The 12,176-nt window shown below is 35.9% G+C and overlaps 1 protein-coding gene across 1 annotated transcript in view; it reads left to right on the top strand.

Moving 5' to 3' along the window:
- The window catches only part of LOC136043781 (synaptojanin-1-like), an 82,525-nt gene that overhangs the window by 14,199 nt on the left and 56,150 nt on the right, over positions 1 to 12,176 (top strand). The gene's annotated exons all lie outside the window — the stretch shown is intronic.

The following is a 12,176-nucleotide window of genomic DNA, read 5'->3' as shown; positions in this document are numbered from 1 at the left end:
TTGTATATATAGATAGATAGATAGGTGTATTTCAAAAACCCATGGGCCATATAGACACAAAAATATAAATAAATAACAAACAAGCAAGGAAATTCACAACAGTACGAATTACAAACACGCACAAAAAAAAAACAGAATTCAACGCAAAAAGTGCCTAATCTAACAACAAAAGAAAATAGTCATATAAAACTTTTTCTTCTTACTAAGGATTTATCTATATATACTCCCACTCGAAATATTGTGGTTGGGTTACTATTTTGTAGAATACCCGGAAGCCTCAAATTAATCCCATGCAAATAAATTTCCCGTAAATCCAAGAGCACCGGGCACTCCCGGAGAAAATGATCCAAGTCTTCATCATCATCATTACAATGGGGACAAACATACCGCCTATCAGGCCCAACTATCATTTTATTTTTTTTCGAAAGTTTTTTGCCTGTTCTGGATTGGAAAACAATTCGCCCTAAGCTGAATCCAACGACGTAGAATCATAGCCGGTAAATTAAATTTAAAATAAACTTCCTCTCCAAAACTAGGTTTTGCCTGATTATAATGTTGTAAGTTTGTAGAATCTAAAACCAGCCCTTGCCAATGCTGAATTTCCTGACTCTCTAATATAAATCGTACCTGGCTTTCTAAATTTGTTGGTACATCACTAGAGCAAAGACTATTATTCCATAAATAAGACATTTCTACTTTTTCTAGTAATGATTTAATTTGGGATGGCCACGAGGTTTTTAAACCACATTTCAACATATCTTCATATGCCGCTCTTACTAGTCTATCTTCATTACTCTTAGTTAACTTCAAACAGAATCTAAGCATTAAAATATACCTACGTAGCTTTAAAGAAAACAGGCCCATATCACCTTTCAGAATCTGTGAATGAGTTGTCTGATGTAGACCAAACACTCTTTTATAATACTGGAGCTGAAAGGACTCCAGTTGCTGCACCGTTTCTCCACCCCATATCTCTGCTCCATATTCTATCACGGGTAAAATTTTTGTGTTAAATATTCTTTTATGCATTTTTAGGTTTTTAATCCCCATTATCGTCGGGTTTCTAAATATTGCTGACATGGCCACCCTACCTCTCTTAATTATTTCATCAACATGACTCCTTTGGCTTCCATTATCCGATAAGATAAAGCCTAAATATTTTATTCTTTTACTTATAAATAGTTCCTTATTATTAAATTTAAATGTATGTTTTTCATCGCCCCCAACCCTCCTTTTTTTTAAAATAACATCTTCGCTCTTTTCAGTATTCAGCCTTAATTTTTTTATCTGCAAATATTCTTCTATCAGATTCAAAAGTGTCTGTAGATCTTGCGGTTTATTAGCCACCAAAGCAATATCATCTGCAAATAATAAGAGAGATAATTTTTGAGTCCCTAGGCTAACTTTCGGAGCCCATCTATTCTCTAGAAAGTTAACAACATCATTAATAAAAATATTAGGTGAAAGGGTGCTGCCCTGTTTTACTCCCCGCTTAATATCAAAAAGCTTCGAAAACCTATTACCAACTTGAATGATTCCACTCATACAAGTATACATGCTCACTATCAATCTAACAAATGAATGGGGAAGGCCAATATTTAGCATGGCATCATTCAATAACTCTGTCGACACTATAAAAAGCATTATGGATATCCAGAAATCCCACATAAAGACAAGTTTTACCCTTTTTATATTTATCTATTAATGCCTTTAAAATAAACAAACTATCTGTCGTCCCGTACCCTGTCCTGAAACCTCCTTGTTCCTCATGTATTAAATTATTTTTATTTAACCAATTGGATAGCCTGGTATCTAATATTTTCTCCAAAACCTTACTTAAAGCAGGGACAAGCGCTATTAAACGATAATTTTCATGAGCCTTCGGGTTTCCTCTCTTAAAAAGTGGTATAAACAATGATGTATTCCAAGCGCTTGGCCATTGCCCTGACGTTAACACCTTATTACAAAGAAGAACAATTATCGGCATCAAAATGGAAAGAAAATTCTTAAATAACAATATTGGTATACCATCAACACCCGCAGCAGTACCACCATTTAAATTCTTAAATATTGACCTAATCTCTTGGCCATTCACATCACCCACTAAATCGTAATCATGTTCCCTCATAGGATAAATAACCATCTCTGGGGTATGCGCTACCTCCTGAAGATCTGCACAATCACCTTCCAAATTATTTAGGTAATCAGGCCATGAATCAGCATCCGGAACAGCCTGGTATTAACATTTCCCCTTCCACTGTCATTCTTTATATAGCCCCAAAACTTTTTAAAGTCTTTATTTCCAAAATCATCAGCAATGTCCAGTTTCTTCTTATTCTCGTACTCTTTTTTTCTTTTTATTAAACTTTTATATTCTCTTCTTTTATCTTTATATTTAGCCAATCTCAGACTTTGATCTTCCGTGCTATCAAATTCATTCAAACGATTTAATAAATATTTTGCTTCTTCTTTCATTAACTTGCAATCCAAGTCAAAATATCCCTCATTCTTTTTTAATTTTTCAGTCAGGCCACATGATTCTGCACAACTGCCCATTATTTCATTTAACAGCATAATTACACTATGTGCATCTTTTTCGTTGTCTTCTAACGCTTTCAATTTATTTTTTACACGCGACTCCAAGAGCTCCCTTTTAAATGCCTCAATATCTTTATCTGTTAAATCATTTCTAATTCGTTTTTCTAAACCTATTTTTCTATAATCCGCATTGTAGAAATTTCTTACTCGTGAACCGTGGTCCACAAACTGCCCAATCTTCACCTCAAGCATAATAGCTCTATGATCAGATCCAACTAAATCTAATGCTCCCATATTTATTGATTCAGGTAAAAATTGCGTATTAATTAGTACATAATCTACAACACTTGGAGTTGGACCCGAAAGGCAAGTGAACTCGCCCCTACCCTTATCATTCCCAAACCTACCATTCGCAATCATCAGACCATGTTCCCCACAAAACGCCAGGAGCTTTCTTCCCCATACATTTATTTTTCTTTTTTCATCCTTGTTGCTTCGTGGTATTCTACAACAAATTGGGACAAAATCACCTAAATCTGGGATCAACACGTCTGGGATCTCAGCCTCCAGGCCGGTATAAGCATTGAAATACCCCATTAACACACACTCCAGATCTTTATAACTTTCTTGTATTAACGAAAATTCTTCTCCTAAAATTTTCCAAGTATTTTCTCGATTATACGAACTATTCTGTGGAGGTATATACACTACACCAAAAATTAATTGCTTCCCACATTTCACATCTATATCCTATGTTTCTACGCCTTCTGTTAGCACGTTAACATCACTAGCCTTTGGTTGAGATTGCTCGTTACTAGTTTTAGTCGGGGAAAAGGCAACATGATAATACTCACGACTGCGGTTATTTATATCCGCTAACACACTTCCGTGTTTATTGTCATAAAAATCACGTGAAAAACCACCACGATGTCTTTCATTAAACTTCTTTCTTGGCGAATGGCTTCCTTTGGGTGCTACATTACGAGTACCTGGTCGATACAAGTCATTTGGGCTGACAATAGCACTAGCAGGTCTTTTAGCTGTCGATACTGCCTGAGGAGTGCTAGTCGATGGTACCAATGTCTCAGTATCACTATCACTGGCATCACTCACTAGCCTCCTCGGAATATTATTGGGATCATTTGGGAGCCTAGCACTAAAGGGTGGACCAGAATTTTGTACTGGCTTCAAATTACGCTTAATCTCGACTATTGAATTTCCATCGTACCTGAATATTCGGCCTTGGATGAATAATTTGTCACCTCGTAACTTTGCATCACGGCCGTCATTTTGCGCGAGAGTCAACATTTCCTTTAAATGTTTACGGGCCTCTCTTTGTATAGCTGTGTAATCCGGAGCCACCGATAAACCAAACCTTCTTAATACGGAGCTGTTTCTTAAAATATAGTCTCTGATTTCAACCGAGTTTAGCTTTACTACTATCGGCCCTGATTTCAATCTAAAAATGTCAAGTATATCACTTCGATTTATTCTGAGAGACGGCATAGACGTACAATACGGGGTATTTAATAACCCCGTTATTTCTTGCTTCAGAGTATAATCGCCGAGTTGTTGAGGGGTGTAATTATAGAAGATTAAATTCGTTCTTTTCTGATCTGCTTCGAGCTTGTTGGCTCGTTCATAAGAGACTGCTAGGTTAGATTTCACATTTTCCAGCTCTTTTTTTAATTTCATCATTTGTCTTAGCATTGTTAGATAACTGCGTAATAATGCTACTTAACTGTACTTATATGGCATGAATGCTATCCGAAAGTTCAGGAATCGTATTAACTTTCTGCGAAAGCACCGGTAATAAATCCAGTTTAAAATTGATTTCTTGCAAGAACTGGGCACTTTGCATTTTCTCGGCCTCTCTTGTTTGGACTGCCTTTTACACCCTTATAAACTTATCAAAGTGCAAAATGTAAAACCTTTATCACTCCTTGATTTGATCGAGTATCGTTAATTAGCAATAAGACTTTTTTTTATCACCATTCGAAAAATATCACAATATTGGCTCAAAGCCACGCAGGAGAGAAACGTTATTTCAATCGTGGTTTAAACTAGTTAGTTACACAATTTGTCTAGATGTAAGCATGGATGTTATCCAAAAGAAATGAAATCTGGTTTTGTTGTTAACTCCTTGAACTCTGACTGAAAACTGAACAAAAATGAACAATATCTTATATAATCTAGTTTGTAGTATAATCTTGTTCCAAGTCTTGATCCGTCACGATGTCTACGATTGAAAAGGATAAAGTTCAACTGGCTGCAAAGTCAATCTAGTCCCTTCTTTCGATATTCTTTTGTTATTGTTGTTTTTTTCAACGCTGAGGAATAGCCTTTGATCATGTGATTACTGATCGGGTTCTTCTTTGACCATAATGTTTTAAAAGCTTCGATACGCTGACAACTTCAGCGTTTAACCGACAGCAAAGAAAGAAAACCAAATTGTTGCTCTCGCAACACTTTATTCGGCGAAGCCGGACAAAGTTTCCCGCAGCACTTCACATTGCTCAGGCAACGTAGGTCTAGTTTCAGTTTCAGTTTGGTTTTACCTAAGAAATATTATTCAAAGTGAATTTACTCATGTAGATATACATGTTCAAATTCTTGAAAATTATTAGAAATAAAACTTGAGAAATTACAAAATCATAACCATTAGATTATTTCTTGGAATTTTTGCACCCCCAAAATATCTGTTTCCAGGGCAAGTGCTCCCTCTGCCCCCCCCCTAAAACTGCCCGTGGTACGGCACTGTTATTCCTACATTAAGAATATGGGATTATTTCAGCACTGCTATCTATAAATAAGGCACAGAAAAACAGCATAAAATCAGAGAACTTTTATTTGAATTTTATACGAAAGTGGAAAAGAAGATAAAATGGAGAAGAGGGGCTTATTGCTAACTCGGTTCGTTGTTACTGTTTTAATGGGAACATGAAGTACCGGACAAATTGATTGACATGGTGAGGTAAGTTCATTCATTTGGTCTGTTTCTCATGTAGTGTTCAATGAACAAAGAAATTGGCTTTTGCTTATACATGAATGATTTTTCATTCCATTTTATGTAATTATTCTTTTATTTCTCTAGATATTTTACCCATATCGCTCGGATTAGCAATGAACTGCATATAGTTCTGGGAATTACATGGATATGGTGGTTACTAGTACACATTATGAATTTGCCTATTCGTTTTGAATAACCTTTTTTGTCTCATATTTTGCACCCAAGGGGAGTTCCATATTCCAATACTGCTCGCAAATTTTCTTAGAAACATGAATAATTTCTTAATTACTCCTCTGTGGGTGGCAAAAAAAACTTCTTTGGGCAAACAAAATGATAAGTCTTCTTTTAAAATGGCAATAAGTCCAAACATATTACCGTTTTCTAAAATGTTTTGCGAGATCTATCTATAATCAGGGACAATTTTATGCAACTATCTCAAAAATGCCTAAAACGATCTTAACTTATGTGTCAGGGGTATGAAGAGAAATGTTTGATCCTTTTAATGATATAGGATAAATCTTTCCCGGATTAGGGTATGAATGGGCGATAAAACTTTTGTAAATTCCTGAGTACTGCTTAGATGTCAAAATAGAATTGGTGGAGCATGATGATGTTTTTACCTAAAAAGTGCCTTAGAGATAGTATTGAGTTTCGCGTGCGAGTCTTACAACTTCATGTTTAAATGACCAATAATTAGCCACAGAGGGGAAATTTGGGCTCTTTCCCGAAATATTGTAATTTCCTTGCATTATCCATATACGTCGACTAATATTTGTGTTTTTGTCAAAATTGCTTCTTCCTCTTCTCTCCCCCTGCCGTAACTAAATCCTGTATTTGCACTCATCATCAATATACTATTTCAGATTTGTGTCTGTTTGTTTTGTAGATTTCTAAATTAAACATTGCTATGGAACAGCTCAAGTATTGCTATGATAGGTGTAAGCGTAGCCAGAATGGATCTATGGAGTCTTTGGCCATTGACCAGGTTATATGTGAGCAAAAGGAAGCTTCTAACAAAAAAAATATACTAATAACAAGTAAAATGGCATGTAAGGCGGTCCAAAATAAAGAAGTGGTTGTATTGAAGCGTTCAATTGTCAACACTAGTGTCAGTTTCCTCTCTTATATAGTTCCCATACATTTTGGTTCATACAGTATATACAAACCTGCAAAGCTATATACATGTGATACTTTCCCTATATTTGTGATATCCCAAAAATCTTACGCTTTAACTGAAATTACACCGTATATTATCGTAGGTGTATAAAAATCCTAAATTACTAGGATTTCGAGTAATTTTTGCAGGATTTTTTGTAATGTTTTTTACATAAAATCATTACCAGAATCAAATCCTAAGGCCTCCAATGTGTTGTTGCTGCTGAGTTTGAACTCTGGTCTCGAATTACCAGCCAGAGATACAATCCCACTACGCCACTATAGGGCCTCCGTCCATTTCGTCTTCTTCGTGTTGTCGGGGCTAGTATCTCCAGAGTCCCCCGAAGAGTGTTTAAGGTTTTCTAAATGCATTTCTCTTTCAATCTGCTCTTATAAGTCTATAGATAATAAGAAGCCTAGGTTTATTTGAGAAAAAAACGATTCAAAGTACAAAAAAAAAATTAATGAAGAAGCAATCAAACAACCAAAAGAAGCAAGCACAAAAAGCATAAAAATTTTGAATGAGAATACAAACAATTTTGAATAGAATAATTTTTAGTCATGACCAATAGTTATTTCATGTCACTTTTTATCTATGCTTCTTGGATTTACCATTGAATAACTTCTTCAATTTAATCTCTTTTCAGTTCACCTCTTTCTTCAATGTTTACGTCAGTTTCGACTGTACACCCTCAAAATCTATTTCATCACTCTTTCTTTTTGGTAATGAAACATCTGTTAAATTTTTTCTATCAGTTTCTTCCAACAGATGTATAAATGTTGTGGGGGGTACTGTCAAAAGAAATTTCCATTGTTCTTCATAAATCAGATAAGACACTAAGCAACTCATCATACAGAAACGATTCACTAGAAACATTTACATTACACTGAATTTGCTGGTAACGCAAATATTTGACTCTATTCAAGCTAGTGAGTAAACGACTCACTAGCTGGTACTTATTATAATAGGAAAAATGTTTAAAAAAAAACACCTCATCGTGTAAATGAGAGTTACAGGTAATTATATCGCGTAAATTAGGAATCCTAAGACGACATAGCTCTAATTGTTGCAATACCTCATTGATAGCTAACATTAAAGGAGTTTCATTATTTTCATTCATTGCATTTAAATCTGCACCACGTGAGAAAAGCAATCGACACATATCAGCTGTTCCTTCTCGAGCTGCATGGTGTAAACACTGAGCACATTTTGGATCTACTCCACTTTTCAAAAAACACTCGACAATGTCCAAATCATTTTGTAGTATTGCCTGATTTAAAGGTGTTGTATTACATGCATTCAACGCATCCGCTTTGGCACCATACGAGATAAGTAACTGACATAAATTTTTGTTTCTTTGACTAACTGCATGGAGCAAACATTGAGCATAGTTTGGATCTGCTCCACTTTCCAAAAGATACTTGACAATGTCCAAATCATTTTGTTGTATTGCCTGAAATAAAGGTGTTGTATTATGTGCATTCAACGCATCCACTTTGGCACCATACGAGATAAGTAACTGACATAAATTTTGTTTTCCTTCACTAACTGCATGGTGTAAACACTGAGCACAATTTGGATCTGCTCCACTTTCCAAAAGATAATAGACAGTGTCGGAATTATTGGCTAATATAGCAGTGACTAAAGGTGTTTCACCATTCCCATTAATTTTATCCACTTTGGCACCATACGCAATAAGTATCAGACATAAATTAGCTTTTCCGCTTGATACCGCAACGTGCAGAATCCCAAAAGGGCACTCAGAACAGTTCGTATTTGCCCCTCTTTCCAAAAGATACTTGACCATGTCGGAAATATTGGCTAATATAGCAGTAACTAAAGGTGTTTCACAATGACTATTAATTGCATCCACTTTGGCACCATACGAGATAAGTAACTGACATAAATTTTGTTTTCCTTCACTAACTGCATGGTGCAAACATTGAGAACAGTTTGGGTTTGCCCCACTTTCCAAAAGATACTTGACCATTTCTGAATTATTGGCTTTTATCGCAGTAACTAAAGGTGTTTCATTATTTAAATTTATTCCATCCACTTCGGCACCATACAAAATAAGTAAATCACATAAATCAACTCTTCCATTCCTAACGGCAACATGCAAAGGCGTTTGACCCCATACTTCTTTGAAAAAGAAAAACTTTTTTTGTTTTAATTCAGTTTCGTAAGTGGGTACTTCATAGCAGTCTTTAGGATTTGCCCCGGCTGATATTTAAGAAAGATTGTAATAAGTACAAAAGTGAGAGATTAATCGAATGAAATAAAGGGTGATCAATTGGGGGGGGGGGGGCTTGTAGTAATATAAAGCTTCTTCAGACCTTTCTAAATTTTCCTCTGGAGAGTATACATTTGTACCCCTGTAATCTTAACGGTTGGGAATACTTTCTAATTTTTTTCTGTTCTCAATCAGTTTCCCACTTCTTTGGTACATCTGTCTTTGAAATTCAATAATTTGTCCAGACATGCTATCTACAATCTATCGAGTGTGGGTATCTTGCTTAACTGAGCTACAGGCAGATCTATTGTAAACAACTATTCAGTCTCACATAAGTGTCATGAGACAAGGCTGAATTTTTTCTTATTCAGCTCTTTCCGCAGAAGTGTCAATAGAGCCTGTGTTTCGAACTCAAAGAAATTTATAAAAACGGAATCATAAATCACACTTAACACAAACAAAGAGTGAGGTTGGCTGATGACCCAATGAGATGGTAATTTGGCACATGCCATCAGATGGCGGGTACAAAGCTTGGCAGAGTTGTTCCAAGTGCAGTGGAACTGAGTACAACACGTGGCGTTCCACGTTAGTAGTGGTTGAAACTATCAAACATGAAGAACAAATTAATTTACATCTTACCCAAAAAATCCTGTTGGTAAATGGCTAAATATTTTCCGTAATAAAACTAGGTTGCCTTCTTTTTACTCTTTTGTAAATGTTACATATGACTCCTAATGACGGAAAAAGAAAAATTACGTGTCAATTTCAAATCGTGTTCGAAAACGATGTTGTAGTTTGCTAGCTCCGAAGCACACCGCTGAGAATTGTTACGAATTCCTTGGCATGTAGACTTTAATATCATTCCTGCAAGCCATAAACTGCCTCCAAAATGAGGCCTATACACAGCTGCTTACGTTATGCATCCTCTGATATTTGGTTTACTGTTTTGGAGGGATGACTAAGAGAGAGGGCCCAATGATACTCCTTTCGTTCTTTCTTTTTCTTTTTTGTAAAGGGTTTGTTCTCAAGAAATCAAACACTTCGTGGTAATGAACTGTAAGTAAGGAAATTCTGTCGGTCTGGCTGTCTGTCCCGGTGTTGCTACTTTAGGTACTTCCAGGTAAGCTAGGACGATGAAATTTAGCAGGTGTTTTCCAAGATTTTAGATTTGGCCTCCCCCCCCCAATTCCCCTTCACCGGATCCGGTCGGGATTTAATAAGAGCTGTGAGACATGATATCCTTCCAAACATCAAAATTCATTAAGATCCGATCACACCTTCGTAAGTTAAAAATACCTCATTTTTCTAATTTCTCGGAATTAACCCCCCCCCCCCCAACTCCCCAAAAGAGAGCGGATCCGTTCTGGTTATGTCAATCATGTATATGGGACTTGTGCTTATTTTTCCCACCAACTTTCATCCTGATCCCTCCACTCTAAGTGTGTTCCAAGATTTTAGGTTCCCCCCTCTAACTCCCCCCAATGTCACCGGCTCTGTTCGGGATTTAAGATAAGAGCTCTGAGACACAATATTCTTCCAAACATCAAATTTCATTAAGATCCCATCATTTGTTCGTAAGTTAAAAATACTTCATTTTTTATATTTTTCCGAATTAATCGGCCCTCCACTCGCCCCCAGATGATCAAATCGGTAAAACGGCTATTTCTAATTTAATCTGGTCCGGTCCCTGATACACGTGCCAAATTTCATCGTCCTAGCTTACCTGGAAGTGCCTAAAGTAGCAAAACCGGGACAGACAGACAGACCGACCGACAGAATTTGCGATCCCTATATGTCACTTGGTAAATACCAAGTGCCATAAAGAGGAAAACCAACAATTATGTCACAACGCTCTCGGAATTTGGTGGCGAATACATCCATTTTTTCACATATTTCAAAAACTCCATAGCGCCTAGAAATGTAACTGTTTCGTATACAAACGGGTATACATAGAAAATATTTGGAAAATCAAAAAAATGCTAAATGGATCTGTTTACGCTCACTTTGAGAAAATAATCGCCACACTGGTATCAGGAAAAATACATGTGGTGCATAAAAATGAATTGTATAGCCGACCCAGTGTTCGTTTATGAAATTGGCCTTTTACCCTAGTGAGCAACCCATATGGTTTTCTCAGTTTCTCCTTCAGCGAGTTTATAATAAGTGTTCTAATAGCTTTAATCGTGCTCCCAATGGGAGACTAAGATACTTGAGTGAAGAAGACGCAAATACAGTAGTAGGACCAACTTGAATAGCTGCATTTGGGGATTGTTGGGAATCGGACTGAAAGTCCGATTCCGTTTAAAGCAGCGCAAATACTGTCTACAGCTTTCTGTAACCCTTGGAGGTCATCAGACAGAAGAAGAATATCATCCGCATATGACAAATGACTTGCATCTACATATGGCTCAATTAGATATGGCGGTAAATGGCGAGTAGCCAAACGAATAGCATTATTAAAATCCCAATAGCCCAATAACAATTTAATCCCAATAGCTGTGAAAAATTGTAATGATAAAAATAAATTTCTGAAGTTATTAAGAAATCATGTTGCTAGTCTCCCATAATATTTTAATAATTCATAATAAATTCATAATATTTTAATATTTAATAGTTTTAAGTCTCCCATAATATTCCGTTGTAAGTGTTGAAGTTTGATTTCCGAAAGAAGTGCAAATTAGTTTAAGCCGAAGTAATGACGATTTTTTCTTTTGTTTGTGTTTGTTTTTTATTTTTATTTTTGGTGATATACCAGGCGCTTAAGTATGCCATTAGGCATTTGCGCTGTTTGTTTACATGGTTTAATTCTTGTTGTAAATAAACACACACATATATATATATATATATATATATATATATATATATATATATATATATATATATATATATATATATATATATATATATATATATATATATATATATATATATATATATATATATATGTTTTTAACTACGTAAAACATGCGAATATACAACATTCTTCGCTGTCCCATTGTCTATGCATATAAATAGATTTGTCAGGTTTACTGACTCTTGAACATGCAACATATAATTGTCCATGGGAAAAACAATCCGTATTCAGATCTATACCTCATTATTCTAATGATGTGTTCCTGTGTCCCGGTCGTCATTTAAATTCCCTGTGTCCTGGTCGTCATTTGTGTCCCGGTGTCCCAGTTTGTAATTTCTCTTTGAGTGTCCCGGTCGTCATTTATATTCCCTGTGTCCCGGTCGTC

The sequence above is a fragment of the Artemia franciscana genome, unplaced genomic scaffold (genome assembly GCF_032884065.1).
Source record: "Artemia franciscana unplaced genomic scaffold, ASM3288406v1 Scaffold_986, whole genome shotgun sequence".
In the NCBI taxonomy this organism is placed as follows: Eukaryota; Metazoa; Arthropoda; class Branchiopoda; order Anostraca; family Artemiidae; genus Artemia; species Artemia franciscana.
Note: the sequence above shows the minus strand (reverse complement) of the source record. Positions and strands in the feature narration are given on the sequence as shown.